At 39.8% G+C, this 20,608-nt stretch overlaps 1 pseudogene; it reads right to left on the bottom strand.

The window, feature by feature from the left end:
• Positions 1-18,342, bottom strand: part of LOC103124270 (mitochondrial adenyl nucleotide antiporter SLC25A23-like) — a 60,045-nt pseudogene extending 41,703 nt beyond the window's left edge.
• Between the last annotated feature and the right edge of the window lie 2,266 nt (positions 18,343-20,608).

The following is a 20,608-nucleotide window of genomic DNA, read 5'->3' as shown; positions in this document are numbered from 1 at the left end:
ACTGGCAGAAGGATCCGGATTCGAGCCTCTGGCTTCCCACCTGCAGGGAAATCGCTTCACAAGAGGTGAAGCAGGTCTGCAGGTGTCTATCTTTCTCTCTCCCTCTATGTCTTCCCCTCCTCTCTCCATTTCTCTCTGTCCTATCCAACAATAACAACTTCAATAACAACAACAACAGTAACTACAACAATAAAACAAGGGCAACAATGTTGGTATGCTTCTAGTTCTGCTTCTGGGATCCCTTCTGTTACATTGCTTGATGTTGTGGTCTATTTACATGGTCATTCTGTTACATTGGTTTGGTCTTGCTCTCCCTGCCTCCGGGAGATTTTGGTTTAGTCCTTGCTAGTTTCACGCTTCTTCTTTCTCCCCGCTCCCTATCCTATGTACTTCCTTAGTTCCTGATGCTGCGGCCGGAGGAGAGAGATGGGGGAGCACATTGTGTAGTGATTAGGTTGTTGGACTGCTTGCCCACTCGTGAATAAAGATTAAACTGTGTTCTTAGCTCACCCATGTGTCCCTGGTCATCTGTTACCTGCCCGTGAAGCCAGCCCGGAGAAAACAACATAATGGCGCCCTGAACAGGGACAAGAATCTCAGCTCCACAGACATGCAACAGACCAAAGAAGATCAGATAAATAAAGCTACAATGGCCTGCCTTTCTACTTATTGAGAGGTTTCTAAAAGCCCCTATTCTTTCTTCATGAGACAGTTTCTCCATCTCTGGAACATTTCGTTATGGGCCACACTTTGGTTTCTGCCCACCGCTGGCGCACTGGAGCCTACTCACCACCACAGGATGAGAGGCCTTGGCCACGGGCTCCCTCCATGCTGCTCAGCTGCCGGGAGCAGGGTGGCAGACATGGCGGGCAGAGCTGCAGCCCATCCTGGCCGCCGCTCCAGGGTGCCTTGGCCCATGCCTTCTGCACGGCCAGCCCGCCTGCCCTCCTGCTATGAAGTCTGGGCAGATCCTGGACCACCTGGAGACCACGGGCTCCCTACTGGGACTGGGCCCCCTGGCTGAGATTCCCAGCTCGGTTCAGAAGGCAGAGGAGCTAGAATTCACAGCCACCAGACAACGCACCCCCCGAACAGTTAAGACAGTACAGATCTAAACTCGTGTTTAAAATGACATGTCTTCATAACAAAAGTTTTTCTCCTTGTGTATTGAAGACCATGTTTATGTTTGTTTTTAAAGTTTGGTAAACATTAACTTTAAGGTTAAAAATATAACTTTAAGGCTATATTCTTACCAGGCAAAGTTAAATGAAAAAGGTTTTCAACATAATTCTCGTAAAGGTAAAATTAACTTACATTTAAAGTCTGAGGTAAAAATTAGTTAAAAATCAATATATTGTAACTAAGTTGGTCTAAAAAACCTGCACACACCTAGGGTTATATTTATTTATTCCCTTTTGTTGTGTTGTTTTCTCTGGGCTGGCTTCACGGGTGGGTAACAGATGACCAGGGACACATGGCTGAGCTGAGAATGCAGTTTAATCTTTATTCATGAGCGGGCAAGCAGTTCAACAACCTAATCACCACACAATGTGCTCCTCCATCTCTCTCCTCCAACTGTAGCATCAGGAACTAAGGAAGTATGTAGGATAGGGGGCGGGGAGAAGGAAGAAGTGCGAAACTAGCAAGGACTAAACCAAAATCTCCCGGAGGCAGGGGGAGCGAGACCAAACCAATGTAACAGAATGACCATGTAAATAGACCACAATGTCAAGCAGTGTAACAGACGGGATCCCAGAAGCAGAACTAGAAACATACCAACAATTCCCCTTTTTCTTTATAACTAATTGACCATAGTATCAGGAGTGTGGGGTGAACAGAAACCTATATCGTACAGGCATTATAAAAACAAAAAACAACAACTGACACAAACATGGAGGAATAAGTAAGCAAGCAACAAGAACTAGTGTGATGCCAAGGGGAGGCCTGAGGGGGGTGTTTCTTGCCTCTGTGGGCTTCTCTTATCAAGATAAAGGACATGTCTTGCCTCTGTGGGATTCCCTTGCCTCGATGGGCATTTCCTTACTCTGTGGGCATTACCTAGCATGGGGGGGGTATGGCTTATAGAGTCCCAAGGCAGCTGGATGCAGTCAGTCTTTGAGAAACCCAGCAGCATAAAGGGAAGCTTCTATAAACTTGTGCAAAATGCCCAAGAGGTGTACCAGTGAGTCCGATAGAAGTGCCAGTCCAAAGCAGATGTCCACAGAAGAATGCCAGGGGGTGGAATGTTGCATGAAGAAGGTCAGCCACTGGAATTCTGCTTTTCTGTAGAAAATTTGACAGCTGCAATTTACTTACGAAACAAAACTTGTAGCAGGTTAGAAGTTTACCACAATTGATAACTTGGTGATTATAATTAGTTTAAGTATCTTTATAAATTTTGAAGGTCTTTATCATTTCATTTTAAGGCTGCTTAACCAATTTAAGTGCAATAAAATGTGGTAAGGCAAAGAACTACTGCTAGAGCCTAAGGCATGAGAATCATTAGCATAACCATTGTGCAATCCACCGTTTCTAATTGAGAAGGTATTTGAGAGCGTCACATATCAACAACGTCTTTTTTTTTTTTACCCTTTGTTACACCCATACAAGATGGAGACATTATATATATATATATATGTATATATATATATATATATATATATATATATATATTCATTGACCTTAGGAGAACTACTGCAGTTTCTAGTGGTGGAGATTGGAGTCACAGAACTCTGGTGGTTGCAATTGTATGGAATTATACCCTTGTTATCTTACAGTTTTGTAAATAAATATTAAATGACTAATAAAAATAAATAAAATAATAACAAAAAGAAAGAAAATTAAAAAAAAATAATTTCAAATAAAGAGAGCAAGTGATGAATCCAAATGCAAGTGAATTCAAAGACTATTACATTCTACGTTGTGTAGTTATCAGCTCTGTGTGAAAGGGAAGAAATAAAACACTGTAAATTAACTTTACAGATATTACTCATCTATCTCAATCTCATCAACTCCTTATAATATATATTTTTTAAAGTAACGGTTAAAAAATAAGACTTGCCAGTACACAAAGTTGCAAAACTTTTATTGTTAATGGGAGTAAAGTGTCAAATTCTCTGACTATCCTACTGGAAATTTCATTAACTGTCTTATTTACTCCCTGTATTTCTTATAATGAGCAAAATGGGGGCAGGGGCTCTTTCTGTGCATTTCTCTCTCTCTCTTTTTACTGCTTTGTGATTCTATAATTATTTCAAAATAATAAATTAAAAATCATAATAGAGTGTACCCCCAAATATCAAGATTCACAATTCTTGGAAGTTAATTAAGTTAACTTAAAGTGTCTTTGTTTGATGCCAATTTGATCTTTAGTATCTTAATAAAGCAGTTATCTTTATCAAATAATGTTAAGTCCAAAATTTGTAAGCACCATAAGTTTGAGATCACCTGGTAGAAGATTTATGATACGAGTCAAATGTGTTAGAATATACAATCCAATGTACTCTCTCTTTTGTTCTTTTTCTTCCCTGTAAGCTATGGGAGCCTGAAGGCTTTTTATAAGTAGGCTTCTTAGCTTAATCACTGACTCCTGACCAAGAGATAAAGCAGGGAGGGGCAGAGATAATCCAGTGGTTATGCAAAGAGACTCTCAGCCACACCCCCACTGCTAGGCCACCGAGGTATAGATCTTCTACTGAGTGTCCTGGTTAGTTCTCTGTTTCATAGTGTCAGCACAGCCCCTCCCTCCAGATTCTGAGGGCAGTAGCAATGAAGACTCATAGTTGCATTTGGTGAGTCTTAGGGGAGTCCTCTCCTCTCTTCAGCAGTCTTTTTGTTGGTGAAACAGATTGGAGGTGGTGTCTCAACTGGTAAACTGCTGAACTATTACTAGCCACTTAATCTCTCCCTAGGTTCCTCTCTGTCCGTGAACCTCACGTGTTTTCAGTCACTGGTGATTTGGCGGGTTTCTGAAGTTGTTCTAGTACTGTCTTGTTGCAGTCCCAAGTGGTCTCCTTTTCACAATCCAATGTATTAATGTAGAATGAGATGCCACTTTTAGTGTCTGTTCACAACTGAAAAAAAAACTTTCATTTTAGATGTATTTACCAAGTATCTTCATGTTTTTGATTTATGAGATTATATCTTTGCAAGTTTTAAAATATTTATCTTTCCTTTTTGCTGAAACTTAGTATTAAAAAGTAGTTGAAGGGCTGTACAGTGCCACACCTGGCTGGATGTACCATGTGCAAAGCCACAGGCTCAAGTTCCATGGGTCTCATCTGTGGTGGTGATGGTGGGGCTTCAGGAGTGATGAAGCAATGTTCAAGATGTCTCTCTTTCTCTCTCACTATCTACTTTGCCCCTCTCAATTTCTCTATGTTCTATCACATAATATGAATAAATACAAGTCTTTAAAAAAGAAACTTTAAAAAATGTAGTTGAGAATATAAATATTATTGAATTATACAAAAGCAGGAAACTACTATTGTGCATTCAAAATATAATTCTCTATTAAAATACATGATTAACATTTGAGAATACATCTGTTATAATGAAGAAAGTACAACTGTGTTTAAATTTTGTTTTTATGCATATGGAATTCTGTTGAAAGCAAGGTTTCTGTAACACAAAGAATGTGTTGAAATGACACACATTTCCCTACTTTTCCTTATGTTTTTGGTTAGAATTTCTAAATACTTGTTTTTTCTTGGGCCAAATTGGAATTGGCTTGAAAAAGCCCATGCTGGAAAAATTTTCAGCACTATCTTGTGTTTCTGAATGAAATTCAGAATTCATTTCTATTCCACAATTAAAATGTTACAGTTCAGAAATTGATTTAAACAGGAAACATAGGCATGCTCCTAGGAATTCCTCAGTCAGCTTTTCTTCCAGAGTCTTATTTGTTGTTTCTGCATTTCTGATGACAATTCTTTCAAACTCTTTACTCACGCCTGTGATTATTTCCTTACCTAGTATTTGGATGTTGACCTCATTATTTTGTGCTTTTTAACCTTTGGGGGCTTTTAGCTGGACTCTTGTCCTGGTTCGTTTCTCCAGTATTTCTTCTTGTTGGTTTAACCATTTTATATATTATGTTATGAGGTCCCTCTCTCAGTACTTTTTAAATAACTGATCACTCTTGCCTAGATTGACTTGTGTGGGTGATTCAGTGGGTTTCTGAAGTCTCTCCAGTCCTGTCTTGTTGTGGTCCCAGGTGGTCTCCTTTAGTATTCCTCTCAGTCAGCTTTTCATGGTCTATTGTATTTTGTTTTTTTCAAAATGAGATTGCTTTAATGTTTAAATAGGAAACTACTTTCTTGCTTTCAAAAAGCATTCTAATTCCAATGAAATGAGTGTGTTATGCCTTTTACTTCCAGCTGTCAATCTGGCTTCTAAATAAGTTTTGTTGTGCAAATGTTTTACAGATTTTAATATGTCTGTTCTAGCCCTATCTCCTCCCTGAAAGAATACAGAATATCAAAGATTATCAAATCCACTGACAGAACTATTTATTTTTATTTAAAGAATATTCACTTCTATCTGTTCTAAACTTGTAAGTACTGTAGTTGAATATTTTCCACAACCAGTATATTTAACACATACTGCTCACTCACTCAAATACATAGGATGAAAATTATTTGTAAAATATAGTCAAATTAGAGGGCTGAGTGGTAGCACAGCAGGTTAAGCACACATGGTGTGAAGCTCAAGGACCAGTGTAAGGATCTTGGTTCGACCCCTGGCTCCCTACCTGCAGGGGGGGTCACTTCATGGGCAGTGAAGCAGGTCTACAGGTGTCTATCTTTCTTTCCCTGTCTCTGTTTACTTTCCTCTCTTGATTTATCTCTCTCCTACCCAACATCAATGACAGAAATAACTAGAACAATAATAATATCAACAAGGGCAACTAAAGGGAAAAAAATAGCCTCCAGGAGTAGTGGATTCATAGTGCAGGAACCGAGCTCCAGTAATAACCCTTGAGGCAAAATATATATATATATATATTCAAATAAATATTCTAAGAAACTTGCAGATATATTTGCATGTTCCAGAAGTCAGGAAAGCAAGTTGTATCTTTAGCTTCAATTTTCAAAAGAAATCTTATAAGTTTTCACTTTTTACTACCATTTAATTAACTTTTTAATTTTTTAAAAGGATTTATATATTTTAATGAGATAAATAAAAGGAGAGAAGGTAGAGGGTAGAACACTGCTTAAGTTTGATCTATGATGATGATGCCAGAATTTGAACCTGTGATTTCAGAACCCCAGGCATGTAATTCTAGGGCATTTCCATTTGCAGTATCTCTCCAAGCTGAAGTAATATCTAGAGATATACTATGGAATGTGATTGTATTCTGCAGCTGAATGGGATTTATTACAGAGAAGCTGTGTATTTTATTTTTTAAAAAATATTTATTTATTTATTTATTCCCATTTGTTGCCCTTGTTGTTTTCTTGTTGTAGTTACTGTTGTTATTGATGTCATCATTGTTGGATAGGACAGAGAGAAATGGAGAGAAGAGGGGGAGATCGAGAGGGGGAGAGAAAGATAGACACCTGCAGACCTGCTTCACCACCTGTGAAACAACTCCCCTGCAGGAGGGGAGCCGGGGGCTCAAACAGGTATCCTTATGCCGGTCCTTGTGCTTTGCACCATGTGTGCTAAACCTGTTGAGCTACTGCCCAACTCCCAAAGCTGTGTATTTTCACACCAATAAGCTTCATGGAAAGATAACTTCGTATATTGCTAACCTATGATGATGTCACACATTGTTAAGTTACATTAACAAGGTACATTTAATTGAAAAGTACATGTATCTAGGAACTCTCAATTTCTTGGATCTTATGTAATGGTTCAGTTCTTGTTTTATTGTTTTGTGGGGGTGGTAGACATATGTTACCAGTGCAGCAGCATTTATTCCTAGATCATAAGGGCCAGCTATTAGTGGGAAGGACAGTAATTGAATCTAAGACCTCACTTTGTTGGTCAATGCTTGCTGAAGTGTAGTGCTAGCACCATAGTAACATGTGACATCATTTTAGCTGTTATATTTTATGACTATGTATTTATCTAATGTGATTTATGGTATAGTAATTCATCGAATAGTGTCATTTGTGGTGCAGGCACCACCAAGTGAGCTGCTTGACATGGTACCAGCTTCACAGGGAGTTCAGCATGGCTGGACTCTCCAGGCCAAACTGAAACCATCTTGCCTTTTGCTATGTATAATGTTTGGGATTAAACTCTGTGTGAAGTCAATAATCTATTTATGGCCAGGCTCACAGCCTGACCAATAACAAAGGTAATGACAAAACCTGCACTTCACTTTGTAAGATTGATCATAATGGAACAAGCAACATCAGTAATGCAGATTTTTTCAGGAGACTCCAAAAGGAAGAATTGTTTTCCCCTTTGTCTAATTGTACAAAGCTATGCAATTTTACTAAAGAGATTCAGAACATGACAATTGGCCAATTACAGAAGTTACTTGTGCCTCTTGTCACCCCAGCACCCACACCACAGATAGAAAGGGTTAGAGGAAAATATAGAGAACTATGGTTTCCCACAAAATATAAGGGCCCTTACCAATTGTCCCTACCTACTGACCCCCTCTTTTGTTTACAGGTATCTATGATGAATACCATAGTCATGTGGTTAACATTAAGGGCAAATGGGTTGGGGTAAATAAGTTGCTATTTATGAATAGATTGGCAAGGTCACATCCCCTTTGGTGTTTGCTTTCCTGGAACAGAAAATTGCTATCATCAAGCAGGTTAATAAATACTATGAAAGGCAGGGATGTTACATCTTTCACTTACCTGAAACAGAAGAGTTCATAAATAGACAGAGATATTGAGATGCTATAAAGATAATTTGCTTCATAGAAACTGACATTTTAGAAGCAATAGATGCTTTACAGAAATCTCATGATATTCCAGGAAGCTTGCTCAAGAAAAGTAGGTTATAATACATAGATCAATAGGTAACAATAAGAGTTTATATTATTAACTGCTAAAATAAAGAAATGAATTTTATGGTTAACAGTTGTGCAAAGAATTCTGTGAAAATGATGAACTGATGTATGTTGTATCCAGGTGAAAAACATATAAAATAAAGCTCTGCAGAAAGAAAACAGAGATGCCTTTCTCCTGCTCTCGAAGCTGTATACGCCTCTCTCAGTTCATTGGTGCTGACTCTTCTCATTCATTGGGGACCGTAGTAACCTGCTGAGGCTGGCCTCCAGCAATTTTGTTCAACATATTTTGATCTTTTTGTTATAACCTTAATCAGAAAAAAAAATCCTGGCCCATGATGCAGGAAACAAAGTTATTCAAAGATGTGCTTTCATTATACAGGTTTTTTTTTTTTCACCTAAAGTCACAGTTCCAGAAGCATCAGATGAAATTAAGTTGAGGACTTAATGTTAAACCCATAATTCCATATATGCTATTGCTTGAGATGAATATAGTAAAACATAAAGTTATCTTAAAATAGTATATAAGTAAAGGTACAAAATATTATGTTACTATTAGATCAAAATAACAAAAGTTTTGAGAGTTTTCTTTTTTTGAGTGAAGGAAGTTTGTTAAATAGTGTCTAAGACATGGGGAATTATGTTAGTGTTAGAATACAATTAGAAAGAGGCAGAGGAACACAGAAACTACTAAAATTTACTGTTATGGGTGGGTGTTTACCTAAACTATCCTATTTTAACATTTTTTTCTTTACATTTATTTATTTATTGCCTCTAGGGTTATTGCTGGGGCTCGGTGTCTACACTGCGAATCCACTGTTCCTGGAGCCTACTTTTTCCCTTTTCTTTCCCATAGTTGTTACTATTATTGTTGTTGGATAGGACAGAGAGAAATTAAGAGAGGAGGGAAATATAGAGAGAGGGAGAGAAAGATAGACACCTGCAGACCTGCATCACCGCTTGTGAAGCAACCCCCCTGCAGGTGGAGAACTGGGAACTTGAACTGGGATCCTTATGCTTTGCACCATGTGTGCTTAACCTGCTGTACTACCACCCAGCACCCCTATTTTAATATTTTTTAACCTGCATAAGTATTGTTAAACATAACTTTCAGATAACATAGTTTAAAATTTTTTTTTATTTGTATAGGAAACAGAACTTGAGAGGGGGGGGAAGAGAGACCTGAAATCCTGCTTCTCCACTTGGGAAGCTTACCCCCTGCAGTTGGGGCGGGGCTTGAAAACTGGTCCTGAGCTCTAATGTGTGCACTCATCCAGGTGCCACTGCTTGGCCCCCAAGTGACAGAATTTAAAGAGGTAGAACAAGAATTAAAACAGAGGTTACTCTGCCCCTCTCCAGACTATTCTTCCCTAAGAGGAGACAAGGGCATAAAGTCAAATTGGGACATCTGTAAAGATGTGTTTGATTTCTGGGTATGTTGTTGTGTAAATAGACTATTTATAAATTATTGTCTGCTTTTTCGTATTTAATGGGTATAAAGACAACTTATATTTTCTTTTGCACATGCAACAAGTTAATGGCTTTCACATGGCAGAAATCTACAAAATATGGATAAAGGCATCTAATAAAGCTACATTTTTATTTTTTAAATTTAAATTTAGTTGAGTAGTTCATTTTATCAAATCCTATCCATAAAATTAAAATCAGTTTCTATAGACAAAGTCAATCTAACTTTAATCTATTTTTGAAAGTACACAATATTCTTTTGACCAGCTAGATTGAGCTTTGAACATAATTATGAGACTTGCATTGAAGAAGACTCATAACAAATAAATTAGAAAAAACTAGTAATAAATAGAAATCCAGATGAGGGAGGGATAGAAACACTACCAATTTAAAATAAAATTTAAAAAATAAGTTAGTTCAAAAGTCATTTTTCTGATTTCAGAAAAGAATCTTACATTTATACAACAAATGAGAATCTTGATTTTCAAGATAGCTATGACAATGAAACAGATGTTTTTTTCCTTTAGACCTCTTGTCTACACTGGGCCACACACATCCACACAATTGCACTTGGACCATAGGTTCATATACATACCACTACATATGTGATAACATATATACAGCTGGCCTATCACATGCATATATACCACTTCATATAGAACACACACACACAGCCTGCACAAGCAGCACATGGAGGACTCACTCCACACAGATACACACACCACTCACTACACATGCATCCACACCTTCTTATCCTTCTGAGATCAGACAAGATTGGGTGTGTTCAGGGTGGTATGGCCGTAGACTACAGGTTCTTATTCTTACAGGTCCACATCCATATCTGCTGGCACTTACGTGGGTTGGCTCTCAGCCAGGAAGGTAAATGACTGGTTCTCCCTCACTAGTTCAAGGGACTCAGCTATATAGGCAAGAGACAATAGGGAGAATTGGAACACTCTCATTTATTGAAAAGTGGACTTGGGTTTAAATATGGATTCAGAAAAAGAACATTTTTCAAGTGCATCAGAAATTACAGGATTCTTTTTTAATAATAATTACTTATTCATTTCCTTTTTGTTGCTCTTTTTGTTTTTATTGTTGTTGTAATTATTATTGATGCCATCGTTGTTGGATAGGACAGAGAGAAATGGAGAGAGGAGGGTAAGACAGAGGGGGGAGAGAAAGATAGACACCTGTAGACCTGCTTCACCACCTGTGAAGCGACTCACCTGCAGGTGGGGAGCCGGGGGCTTGAACCAGGATCCTTATGCCGGTTCCTGTGCTTTGCACCACCTGCGCTTAACCTGCTGTGCTTCTGCCCAATTAACAGAAATTACAGGTTTCTTAAAGGTCAGCTTGCCCCTATGGTAGTGGGCTGGTATCACAAGAATTGATTGATACATAAAGGTCAAGATAATTATTCTCCTTGATGCAAACAAGTTAATTATCTAAAGGCATTTGAGAGAAGCATAGGGGTTAAACCAGCAGGGTGAGATAGAGAGAAGATAAAGAAGCTTGATATAAATCATCATATCAAAGGATATGAGGAAATAGTGTTTTGGGGCTTCACTGACTTATGTCAGGGAGGTGTTTGATGGAGTATATTCTCTTTAGTGATCAAAAGTGAGGTGGCTGTGTGAACTCTGGGTGGACTATGTGAACTTTGAATGAACCTTAAAGCAGGCAACCATGTGGCCTGCAGCTAGTGGGGAGAAACTGTGAGATCTCTGTGGGCTTGAGAGTCTGATGAGGGAAAACTGAGAGACTATTTTCCCCTTTGCTCATCTCTGTGAGAGAGGCTAACAAGGGGGTGTCTTTCCCAGACCTCCATCCAGGGATGGGGGGAGTTTCCCTAAGCTCTACCAAGCTTACACATAGTCCCACACATACCTAGATACACATACACCCTCCCTTCTTAGAAGTTTGCAACTGGGAGGATTTCGGGGTGTCTCTCTCCTTCTCCGGCAGGGTGTCCTCCAGGGGAAAGGTAGCGGGCTGGTTCTTTCTCACTCACAACAGGGGTGACACGAAGTAAAAGACACCAGGGGACTCTTAGCGTGAATCTAGAATCTGAGTCCTTGAGTCCCAGAATCCTAGAGTCCGTTTATTAGCAAAATTGACATGAGTTAAATAGAAAAGCAATGGAGGTCATTATTGTTGCAATATGACAGAAATTACAGGTTTCTTAACAGTCAGCATGCCCCTAAGGTAGGGGGTTAGTATGACAGGAATTGATGAGATACAAGACAGTTATTTTCCATAACACAAGCAACTTAATTATCCAAAGGTATTTGAGAGAAGCATAGGGGTTAAACCAGTAGGGTGAGACAGAGAGAAGATGGATATCAAAGGGCCATATAGTTTGGAATTTCTCTAGTCTGGGGTCTGAGGTGTGTGATGAAGTGTGTGATAAGGTGTGTTCTTCTGTGATCAGAAGGTGACTTTGAATGAGTGAATCTGTGGCCATGTGGCCTGCAGTTACTGGAGGGAAGTACTGGGGTATCTGTGGGCCTGAGAGTCAAGAAGGAAAGAACCAAGTCTGAGTTTCCCCCCTTATGCTCACCTCGGTTGAGAGAGACTTACCAAGAGGTTATCTTCTCAGACCTCCATCCAAAGATGGGGGTGGTTCTCCCTAAGCTGTATCAGGCTCACACATGTTTCCAACAGGAGGAGTAAGATTACTATTGAGATTTAAAATATTTAGCCCATGCTCAAAGTTGAGATATCCTACATTGACTTTTTCCAGATTTCACTATAGCAGAAATCTCAGCCAGGTCTCTTAATAGAAATGCAGCCTGGATCCTATCACAAATTCTGAGCAGAGTCTGCAGGAAGGGGCCTAAAATCTGTATGTTTAGTGTACTCCTTTGAGAGAGTGTAATTTCTACTAAGAATTGTGTAACTTAAGGTCAAGTTCTACTGACCTGATTTACCTGATGTTGATGATGCTTAAGTTTCATGACCTTCTTGTTACTCCTCCCACCCCCCTTTAGGATCCTTGGTGTTCTTCTCTAATAAGGTGGAATGAGGCAGTAGTGTCTGACCAAACCTTGTGAAGAGACTTACTTCTGAGCTAGGAAGTGTCATTTTTTGGTTTGAGGGCAGGTTTTTTCCTGCTTGTATTACCTATATTTGCTCAGAACACCAATGGGTGGCAAAGTGATCCTGGCAAAACTAGAAATATATGGGCACTATGCTTGATCCTTAAGGAAAATATCAGAACCAGAAACTAACCCATTCTGGAAGGCTCTTTTTGAGGTTGGATTGTCAACTTCATTCCTTCAGGGTCTCAGGGCAAGAATGGGTGGAGAAATAGGACAGGGGTTAATCTCCTTGTTGGAGCAGCTGTGGGTGACAGCAGGGGGCCTTGTGAGCCAGGAAGATCAAAAGATCAGTTCTTCAAACGACTTATCCACCTCCACTCTTCAGTCCCCCACCCACATCCCAAGCAAATTTTGAAGTACTATGTTGGAAGACTGAAATATCTATTTTTATTTATAGAAAATGATATTGAAATGAAGAAGGGATCAGAATCTATAAAACATTGAACAATAGATGTGGTATTTTGTTATTATTAGTGAAAATTCATGTATCTTTAACATGTGGTGCTGTTATTAAATTTGCAAATGTGATTTTTTTGGTTAGTCTAATTAAAAACTCACATTTATACCTAATTTCATGTCTATCCTACTTTTCTCAGGTTATATAAACTCTAGTACCAATCAAACCTGGATCTATTCTTGGTATTATAAATAATAATCATGGGCTGGGGAATAATGGTCATGCAAGACTTTTATGTCTGAGATTCTAAGATCACAGACTCAATCCATAACACCATCATAAGCAAGAGAAAAACAATGCTCTGATTTTCCTCTCTCTCTATTTTTCTCTCTGTATGTCTCTCAGTAGATAGTTGAAATGTTAAACAAACAAACAAAAAAGGAATAATCATGCAATCATTGTCAGATTCTATCAAAGAACTCTTTATCCAGAGGAGACACTGTCTTATCCTGCCAATGAAAGTCTCTGGATTACTTTGCAGAAAAATCATTTGTGTAAAATAAAGTCTTTGTTGATTAGAATCAGACTTATTATATGCCCATATTCCACTAACTGACCTTTTTGGTTGACACTTGTTATAACTTAATAAGATGATTTATTTATCCATTCCCTGTGACTTTTGTTAGTATGAATCTATGTTCTGAAGATAAAGCCATTCTATGATATTAAATTCAAATACTGTGCTGGCAAAGTTACAATGAACAGCAAATCCTTAACTGGAGTGTATGCACCATAGTAAGCTCTACTTTACAGAGAACATGTTTGTACCTGTTAGAATTTGCCATTCTAGATAAAACTTTGTCTAGAAACAGTTTTGATTTTATTTATATAATGCACTTAATTTTCCTCTAAATCACAAGGAAATCATTTCACAACACTTATTTTATTAATCTTATTTTCCACAACTTTGGAATGTATCATTTAAAAAAATGTATGACAAGGGTCAGTCACACAGTGGGTTAAGCACGCATGGCACAAACCACAAGGACCCCGGTTCAAGCCCTAGGCTCCCCACCTGCAGGGGGGTAGCTTCACAGGCGATGAAGCAGGTCTACAAGTGTCTATCTTTCTTTCCCCTCTGTCTTCCCCTCCTCTCTCCATTTCTCTCTATCCTATCCAACAACCACGACATCATCAACAACAATAATTACCACAATGACAAGGACAACAAAAGGGAAAAAAAGTATGATAAAACAGGGAGGTGGTATGGACAGAATATTTACTAAAGAAGAGATTCAGAAGGTCAACAGACATGAAAAAATACTCCAACTCACTGATTATCAGAGAATGAAAATAAAGACAGCAATAAGATGTTGCTTTTACCTGTAAGTTTGTCACACATCAGAAAGGACAGAAATATGTCTTGGTGAGACTGTCAGGGAAAAGGGAACATTTCTACTTTGCTGGTGGGAATGTAAATTGGTCCAGCCCCTGTGGAAGATAGACTAGTGTCTTTTGACTCTAGATATCGATCTACTTCATAACTCATCAATATTTCCTGAGAATTTATCCCAGAGAAACAAAAACAACTATCTGAAGAGATCTGTGTAACCTATGTCCATAGCACAGTTTATAATAACCCAGTTACATATATGAATCTATCTATCTATCTATATATCTATCTATCTATATAATCTATCTATCTATCTATCTAATCTATCTATCATCTATCTATCTATAACTCAGCTGTTAAAATGATAAAACATCTTTTTTGTCTTATCTTGAATGGAACTTGAAAAAATTATGTTAAGTGAGATAAGCCAAAAATAATAAAAATACTGGATAATCTCATTTAAAGATAGAATTTAATAAAGTAGGTCATAAAGAGAAAATACAAAGTGAAACTTGAACTGGGTATGATGTCTTGCACCAGAGCAAAGTACTCTGGGGATGGGAGATGGAGGGGTTAAAAAGGACATTAGAGTTCTGTTATGTAATGGTGGAAATGGACCTAAAATGGGGGTGAGAAACACCTATCACAGGGAAATAAGAAATTACTTTCATGTATAAATAACTACTGTAGACTATTAATCCCTCAACAAAATACAATAAAATATTTTTATGATGTATAAGATATGTTCTGTTGAGATATATCCTTATAGCGCATTTCACAGACAAGAATATTTTCTAAGACTAGGAAGCTGTTTCCAGAAAATTTAAATATAGACTAGAGATACACACTTTTGTCACCCAAAACCAACTCATACATTACTACTTACGACCCTTAGAAAGTGATCCATATTTGTTCTTAACCGTTCTGAAACTTTACTTGCTAAGTTTAGTTGATCTTATGTCTGAAATATGATAGCTCCTGAATACCTTCTAACCGGATCTACATATACTATTAGTAGAAAATGAACTCATAGGTGCTCATAAACTGATGATACAAGTATTATTCCATTTCAGAGTTGACCAAAAAAGAGACAAAATAAGTTATACAAAGATTGTCCAGTGCTTTGCAAATGTTTATATCTTCTCTGCAATATTGTAGATGTTCTTCACCACACTTCTAGAAACTGTACCATCCATTTCCTTTAAATAGGTCCTTACATATGTAGAGCTACACCACACTACAGGATTAGGAGACTAGGATGCCAGGTTTTAAAAAAAATATGCTAGGAAATCTTGGTTACCTTTCATTGTTCTTATTAGGTGACTCAGTGGAAAATCCATAAGAATTGTTTTTGTAGTAGGAAAGTCCATAGATTTGACTATGGAACTGATAACACCAAAGTTGACAAAATACAGTTGTTAGATTTTTTTAAAAAAATATTTATCTAATATTTTGTATAAAATCAGAGAGATTGAAAGGGATGGATGAGAGAGATAGAAATGAAATAGAAAAATAAAGAGATAAAGAGATAGAGAGAGGTAGAGAGAGGGGAAAGAAAGAGGAGAGAGAAACTTGCAGTACTATCCCACTGCTCATGAAGCTTCCCTCCCTGTATGTGGAGGCTGGGGTCTTGAACCCAGGTCCTTAAACATGATAATTAATGTATGTGCTCTACCATGTGTGCCACTATCCTAGCCCATTAATTATCAGATTTTTAAAGCAATTATTATGTGATTATTTCTTCAATTCATTTTGTGCAAGACATTTATGGTATTACTCTAGAGGTGCTAAAGCTTAAACTGTTTTGATCAAACAATATAATCAACTCTTTCATTTAGTGTGTTATTCTGAAAAATCCTAGATTATATAAAATTTTTTTCCTCAGAGCAGATGCTTTACTGCATTGTGCATATGTTTCTGTTATGTCTGTAGTACTTATCTTACCAGCTGCTGAAAGTTTACATAAGATTAAATCTGCATACTCCTCAGGACATTCATTGTTCCTTGATGAAGAGAATTATTTTACCATTGAATTAATATACTCTCACCAGGCTAGACCGTGTATATGAGTCGTAGATGCAAGGAGTGGAGTAGGGGAGTTTCAGTATTCTTACCACGTCTAGGACAACTCTGAAAGGTCATTCCATTTCTATAGCACCCTGTGAGATCTGGTGATGCTTCTGTTGCATTGAAGTTCAGCTTCTGCCTGATCCTGGTTCTCTCTCTCTCTCCTTTTAGTGGGTTTGATTCCCAGACTATTCCCCAATATTATGGTGGTGGGGGGGCAAATATTGAGAGAAGCTGTTGGCCCAAGGCCAATTGTTCCTTGTTTCGTGTGGATATTTCCACCTGTGCTCACCCTGTGATAACTATAAAAAGGGGGGATGAGAAGTGATCGGGGTCGCAGACTTTCCCTTTGTTTGGAAGTGTGTCAGTGGCCCAAGCTTAAGCTTGATAATAAAGGCTCTTGATATTGCATGTGATTCTGGTCTTCTTTGCATGAGATCGGGACTCGAACTTCTGGGCACAACATATGGGGCCTCTTCCGGGATCTCCATCTCACTAGAAGAATGCCAGCTTCACTGAGCCTTCAGGACCAGTCTATAGCAAGAGACCCATGGAGTTGAAGGTGGACACACTGGGCAGCTGTAGGTCCAGGGTCCTGGGAGACATCTCAAGCCCTGCTGTAGGGGATTGGATCCCCCTCGCAAATTTGGAAGGGGAGAGTGGGTTGCTCCCATGAAGCAGTGAAAGGCTGTTCTCCCATTTGTAGGGAAGGGGCAGTGAGAAGATGTCCTCCCATCTGTAGGGAAGCAGTGTGAGAGGCCATTCTCCCATCTGTAGTGAAGGGGCAGTGAGAGGCTGTCCTCCCATCTGTAGGGAAGCAGTGTGAGAGGCCGTTCTCCCATCTGTAGGGAAGGGGAAGTGAGAGGACGTTCTCCCATCTGTAGGGAAGGGGCAGTGAGAGGCTGTCCTCCCATCTGTAGGTATGGGCCTATCTGTAGCGATGGGTCTATCTGTAGCGAGAGACCCTTGGAGTTGAAGGTGGACACGCTGGGCCGCTCCGGCTCCAGGGTCCTGGGAGACTTCTTAGGCCCTACTGTAGGGGATTGGATCCCCCTTGCAGGTCTGGAAGGAGAGAGTGGGTCGCTCCCATGAAGCAGCAAAAGGCTGTCCTCCCATCTGTAGGGAAGCAGTGTGAGAGGCTCTTCTCCCATCTGTAGGGAAGCAGTGAGAGCTGTCCTCCCATCTGTTGGTTCAGAGTGTTGGCGGCTGGGCCTCTAGAGTTTTCTTTAAATAAATATGTTGTTGTCTCTGTATTCTCTTTGTGTGTGTTGTCTTTGTATTCATTACCAGTTTTGTCGTTCTGAAGTCTAAAGTCAGGAATCAGGCTACTGCAACTCCTTTGACTATGGTCCCGAATTACTTCAAAGAATACAAACAGAGAGCTCACAATTTAAGTCTAGGAGTAAAACAGGACCAGATGATCACTTATTGTCAAGATAAGTGGCCAACATTCTCTACTGGTTGGCCCCCAGAAGGAACATGGAACCTGCCTAGTATCTGTGCTACCAGAGACGTCATCTTCGGACAGCCAGGGCACCTGGACCAGATTTCTCATATCCTTATTTGGCAGGATTTGATAGAGAACCCCCCCTCTTGGCTAAAACCTTTTCTTACTCCACAGGGTTCGAGACCAACAGTTCTTGCTTTAAAGGATTCTCATCATCAACCTACTGTCCCTTCCACACCCCCTTTCACTTCTCCCTCCTACCCTATTCTCCAAGGTGTTCCTGAGTAAGACCTCCTAGAGTACCCTCTTCCCTGCCAACCTCAACTTACCCCAGTCCACAGAAACCCCCAGCAGCAGGCCAGGACTTATGGAGCTCTCCTTGTATGAGAGTCCATACAGCCCAGAGAATCCCTGATTCGGTGGCCCTGCCCCTTCAGGCCCTAGGACCCCCAAATGAGAATGGTGAACAATTAATACAATATTGACCATTTTCCACTAGTTATCTTTATAATTGGAAGATGAAGAACCCTAGGTTTTCAGAAAAACCAGCATCACTCATTGATTTATTAGATTCTGTTGTTTTTACCCATCAGCCACCTGGGATGACTGCCAGCAGCTTTCACACATCCTTTTTACCACAGAGGAAAGAGAAAGGATCCTCTTGGAAGCCTGGAAACTTGTGCATCGGGCAGATGGGAACCCTACCTTAAACCCAGCTTTGATAGATGCCGATTTCCCTCTTAGAAGACCCACCTGGGTTTTTAACTCACCTGAAGGTAAAGAGAAGTTATGGGTCTATCGCCAGACTCTGATAGGTGGTCTTTGGGTGGAAGCACGCAGACCCACTAATCTAGCAAGGGGTGCTAGTGTGCAACAAGAAAAGACAGAAGCCCCAGCTGCTTTTTTAGAAAGAATTATGGAGGCATATCAAATGTTCACTCCCCTACATCCAGAAACTCCAGAAAATAAGTCAGCAGTAATTATGGCTTTTATAAATCAAGCTGCCCCTGATATCTGGAAAAAAACTTCAGAAAATAGATAAATTATCAGATAAGTCTTTACAGGAATTATTGGCAGTAGCAGAGAAAGTTTTTAACAACAGAGAAATACCTGAACAACGCCAATTATGGACAATAATAACAGCTAATGAGTGACAGACTCACAACCTCACTAAGGTATTGTTGGCAGCTACCACAGAACACCCATGGTGGAGAGGCCGAAAGGCCCATCCTCCCCAAAGATTTGAAAAAAAGCAGAGTACTATACGGGGAGAAAAAGAGGAAGATCCTTGAATGCCAGGATAGCCTGAGGGTGCTTCTTCCTGAGCAAGTACTCTCTGGGTTGGAGAGAACTCAACTGGAGCCAATCTAGGCTGCTGCGTAGGAGAGGGATCAGGAACTCATGCTGAGATAACGTCGCAGGAGATACATTCTGGAACTCTTGGAACCAGAAAGCAATTCCAAGTGTGTTTACTCAGAAAAGCAGCTTGTATATATACTTGCCAAGTAGGGTGGAAACAGGATGTGATGTAGAGAGGGTGGAGCAAAAAGAGATTGGTGAAAATCGGGGTGTGACAAGGAGAGGGGGTGGAGCAAAAAGTATGAACCAGTGGGATTAAACCAATGCCCTGGAGGCAGGGCAGCACTTAATTAACAGTGGTTTATGTAAATAGAATACAGTGTTAAGCAGGGGGGATTAAACCAATGAAACAGAAGGGGTTTTAGAAGCAGAATTAGAAGCATATCAACATTTTCCCCTTTCTTTTTAACTAATGGCCATAGTATCAGGAATTCAGGGAACTTTGTGAGGCAGGGAGACTGATAGGAGGCACACCTTTTGGGGTTCTACTGTTCCTCCTTGCTCAATCTCTTGGTAGAGAGAGAGAGGCTAACAAGATTGACATGCCCCTCAGGCTCAATCACTTCCAAGCTCAACCACATCCCCACAATTCCCCAACATCTCCCTCTTACTTAATGGCCGTATATAACTGGGTCAATGTCTGTAAAAGGCTTCATATCTTTCAGGGGAATAGCAGTGTAGGGATGAACAGAAACCTGTTGAGAAGAAACCAGAATGATAGCATTTAAGTGTCTTCAAAAAGAACTAGCACAAGACAGGGAGGGATAAGTAAGAGTAGCAAGTGACAGAGTGAGACTGAAGAGAGGTCTGGTAGGCAGAGAGGAGGGCTACCTGATGGGTGGAGGAGTGGGGCCTGATAAGCCAAGGAGCTAGAGGGGCGATCTGGCATTGCAAAGTCCCAAGTCAGCTGGCGGAAAGTTCCATGGATCGCTACAGTCAGTCCTTGAGAAGTCCAAAGGGATTGTCCACAGGTGTACCAGCAAGTCCAATAGAAGCATCAGTCCAATGTCAACAACCAGGGAAAATATGTCGCACGTCTATCTTGATGGAGGAGGACAGCCACTGGAAATTTTCTTCTCTGTAGAGAGTGAGCTGGAACTGCCAAAACGTGACAGGTGAAGCAGAAGTAGGATGAGCAGACAGCGATGGGTGAGAGAAAGGCAGTAGGAAAGTCTTGTCCTTTGGAGTCTGTGAATCAGGTTCTCCAGATCATGTCAGGTCACATCATGGGTTTCTGGGGGATGGCTGTAATTGTGGGTGATGTCAGAGGTCAGGGGTCCAAGATGGATTTCTGGGGATTCCGTATGAGCAGATGCTTCTTCATGCGAAGGCTTAACATAGCTGTAGTCAATTACTTATGAAAAAACTTTGTAACAAATTAGAAGTTTACTGTAAT

Source organism: Erinaceus europaeus, chromosome 8 (genome assembly GCF_950295315.1).
Source record: "Erinaceus europaeus chromosome 8, mEriEur2.1, whole genome shotgun sequence".
In the NCBI taxonomy this organism is placed as follows: Eukaryota; Metazoa; Chordata; class Mammalia; order Eulipotyphla; family Erinaceidae; genus Erinaceus; species Erinaceus europaeus.
The sequence above is the reverse complement of the archived record's forward strand: the minus strand, read 5'-3'. Positions and strand labels throughout refer to the sequence as shown.